This window comes from Durio zibethinus, chromosome 21, assembly GCF_047325235.1.
Source record: "Durio zibethinus cultivar Kanyao isolate XHJ-2024 chromosome 21, ASM4732523v1, whole genome shotgun sequence".
NCBI lineage: Eukaryota > Viridiplantae > Streptophyta > Magnoliopsida > Malvales > Malvaceae > Durio > Durio zibethinus.
The window spans coordinates 13,475,409-13,479,996 of NC_143182.1; the positions used below are offsets into that span (position 1 = coordinate 13,475,409).

At 35.7% G+C, this 4,588-nt stretch overlaps 1 pseudogene; it reads left to right on the forward strand.

The window, feature by feature from the left end:
• The first annotated feature begins 253 nt into the window (after positions 1-253).
• LOC111302499 (receptor-like protein kinase FERONIA pseudogene) lies at positions 254-2,871 on the forward strand (annotated as a pseudogene).
• The last annotated feature ends 1,717 nt before the right edge of the window (positions 2,872-4,588 follow it).

A 4,588-nucleotide genomic window follows, 5' to 3' on the forward strand; every position in this document is an offset into this window, starting at 1 on the left:
TCTCACACGCTTCAGTTTAGAATATCTGCCAAAGACTTTGAAAGCCTTTCAACCCTAGCTAGCTCGTCTCACACGCTTCAGTTTAGGGAATATGTAATATGCAAAGTTGGTCCAACATTTAAATTTTGATTTTGAATTCTACCATATGATTTTTGTTTCTCTCTCTAACAGGCCCAACATTTTCCCCACAGCTTCCCTTTGATGCTAAACCCCACGTAAGGCCAATTATTAATCAGTCAATCGGAATCGTGTATACTATCTGGTTGTACTTGTAATTACAAGGTCTAATTTCTTGTCTTCTGGCTTTCCGGATCAAAACGCCCTTCCTATTTCTTTCTTTCTTTCTCTTGTGTTTCTCTTCATCATGATGAATAGAAGCAATAAAAGTTTTAGTTTGCAAAGCCTGTTACTTCTCCAACTTTTAAATTTCTGTATCTTCATTATAGGTGAGGCAGTGCCTCCTTATATCCCTATTGAAAACATCTCAATTAACTGTGGCTCCTTCTCTGACTCCATAGCTTGGGATGGCCGCTTGTGGAGTGGGGAAAGCAATTCTAAATTCCCCGTCATAAATTCACAAAACAAACTATCCGTATTTTTGAATGCCTCTACTGGCCATGTACCCTACATCACAGGCCGCCTTTCTTACTCCGAATTCAGCTACATAATTCCCCTTACTAGTGGGCAAAAGTTCATTCGCTTGCACTTTCATGTAAATTCATATCCGGGATTTAATCTGTCTAAGGCTTTCTTCTCTGTTAAGGCAGGTCCATTTACACTTCTTAGAAACTTCAGTGCTTTACTTCATGCTCAAGGCGAGGAAACTCTTGTTAAAGAATTCTGCGTTAGTATCCAAGACGGTCAGAACCTAAACATAACATTCACTCCAAGTTCTGCTATCACAGATGCATATGCTTTTATAAACGGGATTGAAATTGTGTCTATGCCCGCTAACCTATTCTACAGACCTGCCAATGATGCAGGTGTGAGCTTTCTTGGCCAGTCTAACTTGTACTCGTTTGGAAACGACACTGCCCTTGAGATGTTGCACCGGCTCAGTGTTGGCGGGATGTCAATCCCGCCCACAGAAGACACTGGCATGTACAGAGCCTGGTCAGACGACTCTGAATACATAACATCAGATTCATATTTTACGGTTAACAACAGTATTAATCTCACCTTCAGCGCTATACCATCATTCTCTGCTCCGGAATCCATCTATAGAACTGCTAGAGTAATGGGGCCAAACAGGACTTTCAATGAGCACTCAAATCTAACTTGGCAGTTTCCTGTTGATTCTGACTTTGATTACTTTGTGAGGTTGCATTTTTGTGAGATGCACGACGTTGTAGCAGAACCAGGTGATAGAGTCTTTGTGATTTTCATAGCCAATCTAACAGCAGAAAGTCAAGCAGACGTTATAGCGTGGAGCGGTGGAAGTCGGATTCCAACGTATAGAGATTACGTAGTGGCAATAAAAAATAAAGGAAATCAAAAGAAACAAAATCTCTCAATTAAGCTACACCCTGCCCTAGGTCGCTATATCGATGCAATCTTGAATGGAGTTGAAATTTTCAAATTGAGCAAGGGTGGTGATCTTTCCGGACCTAACCCTGATCCCATGCCCAATCTTCTCGAACCTATGAAGCCGCCAATCGAGCAATCAGGAAAGAAGTGGAAAATAATTGTCGCTGTTGTTGGTCTAATTTCTACCTTTGCAGCAGCCTCTCTTCTATTTTTCTTGATTTTAAGGATACGTTCCAGTAAATTTGCCAACAAAAGTAGCCGTGCTCTACCTTCTGATATTTGTCGCCACTTCTCACTAAGGGAGATAAAAGCAGCTACCAACAACTTCGATGAGAATTTCATCATCGGAAGAGGAGGATTTGGCAACGTGTACAAAGGATTCATTAATGCTGGCTCCATCCCTGTTGCAATCAAACGTTTGAATCCAGGTTCACAACAAGGGGTGCTTGAGTTTAGGACCGAAATCGAGATGCTTTCTCAACTTCGGCACCAAAATTTAGTTTCTTTAATGGGCTATTGCAAAGACAATAACGAAATGATCCTTGTGTATGACTACATGGTTCATGGAACCCTGAGAGATCACCTCTACAATACGAACAATCCCCCATTACAATGGGAAAAAAGGCTCAAAATGTGTATTGCTGCTGCTCATGGGCTACATTATCTTCACAGAGGTCCCAAGCACACCATCATTCACAGAGACGTGAAGACCACAAATATTTTGTTAAGTGAGAAATGGGTGGCCAAAGTTTCTGACTTTGGATTGTCTAAAATGAACGACCTGTCCAACACGCATATCAGCACTGCTGTCAAGGGCAGCTTTGGCTACTTGGATCCTGAATACTTCCGTCTTCAACAACTAACAGAGAAATCGGATGTGTACTCTTTTGGCGTGGTGTTGTGCGAAGTATTATGCGCTAGAGCACCAATAGATCGAGCTATGGATCATTTGCAAATAAGTTTAGCAGAGTGGGCACAACATTGCTACAACAATGGAACCCTTGATCAAATAATGGATCCTTATTTACAGGGTAAGATCAACCTTCCAAGTCTGTTAAAATTTGGTGAAGTAGCTATGAGTTGTTTGGCTACCGAGGGGATTAAAAGGCCGGCTATGAGTGAAGTGGTGTGCGGGCTTGAGCTTGCATTGCAGCTGCAGGAGAGTGGAATTAATGGAAACGATGAGAATCATGTGAATGACTCAACAGTCATTGATTATCATGTGTTGTTTACTAGTGGTAGTGGATCATTGAATGTTGGTCGCTAGAATAGATGCTTTAATTTTTTGCCCATTGTAATCTTAATTCCATCTTTTTATGAACATTAATAATAACTGAAGTGCAGATAAAGTTTGACATTATTTTTGTTGATGCAAAGTCGTTATAATCTAAAATAGAAGAAAAAATTATAAGCATTAAGAATTAAATTTTAAATATATTTTAAGTAAATTTTTAAAAGTAATAATATGAATCAAATGAGTTAAATTTTAAATTAATAATTTACTATTATGACTTATTATTGAATGGATTTTTATTTAATTTTTGGATGTATCAAAAGACTTACCTTCCTAATTTGCACTAAAAAAAAATTACCACACTTTGGATTGTATTAGAGATACTCTTCTTCTATGTTCCCTATATCTCACACTTCAAGATTCAAGTTCTAATTTTAAGTATCTCAATAAAAATGAATCTACTCAATAAATCATGAAAACATATATAACTCAAATATTTTCAAGAAGATTTAAAATTGTATTATTTTAGCTAAATATCTATTACCAAATCTTTCTCACCATTCGATAACTTTGTATTTTATTTTTTTTTATAAATTTTGATAATTTTAAATATAAAAAATATGAATTTTTATATATAAAACACCTAACTTTATTGGTAATTAAAGATCTCAAACTCTTGAGTGATTAGCGAATTACTAGATCATTGACTAACTATAATTTGATTTCTAAAATTATAGTTAACACAATAGGGTTGGGCTGTCTATTTCTAAAATTAGTTTCCTTGTATTCAATTATGATTAAAACTTAAGAGGATTTGGGTGGAATTACCCTATAATCACAGCATACCGGTAATCATATGTGCTTAAGTTGTACGGGCAAGGGGAGGTTAACTGTGCTACTTACAGGCTATGACCATCAATCATACTGATCCTTTTCGAAAACTATTGCATAAGTTTCTAAGATTCACTGTGATACCTACAGGCTACAACCATCAATCAAATTGATCGTTTTTGAAGAATATTGTATAAGTTTCTAAAAGATTCCAATTTCCAAAGAAAGAGTTCAAAACCATCGAGTCGACCCTACATTATCACATGCTTTCCTGTGTTAGAGCCCGACAGTGAGGTCACCGTACACCATGAGCACATGGCCATTACGTTCATCATCTCATTAATATAAACCTTGGTCAGTCTGCTATAAGGATAAATCAAATTATAGTTAGTCAACGATCTAGTAATTTACTAATCACGCATGTAGACACTTCAATTCGTTCGAAACTTTTAATAGAAGGATCAAGATATTTAATATTTTTTATTTGAATTTTGTCTAGACTATTGGACTTTGGAGATGTTTGTTGGGAACAATTGGGCTTTGAATTTGTGTGAGCTTTAAGCCAGTTTTCTTTAGTTTTTCCTGTTTATATTTGGGAGCCCAGCAGATAATTCTTTTGTTTTTAATAGTTTTCGCTTTTTTTTTTCTATTTTATTTTTAATAAAAATTAAATAATAAATAAATAAAAGGGAAAGAAAATCAAGATTTTTTTATTCTATTAAGGGATTCAATCCTAGAAATCGAGTTAAATAAAAAATGAAATTAAATCTAAAAAAATTATTGACTGAAATCAAAGCAAAATTTTAAAAGCAAAAAATTCAAGCCATGAACGGATTCTAATCTATGCCATTCAATAAAAATTCTTAAAATTTCTAATAAAAAACCCTATATAAATCCTCTTCTAACACATAGAAAATACACTAATAGAATAGGTAAAAATCATAAAAAAAAAAATCACACAGTTTAAAGAAAGTATTGTTTTGGTAGTAAGGTTTT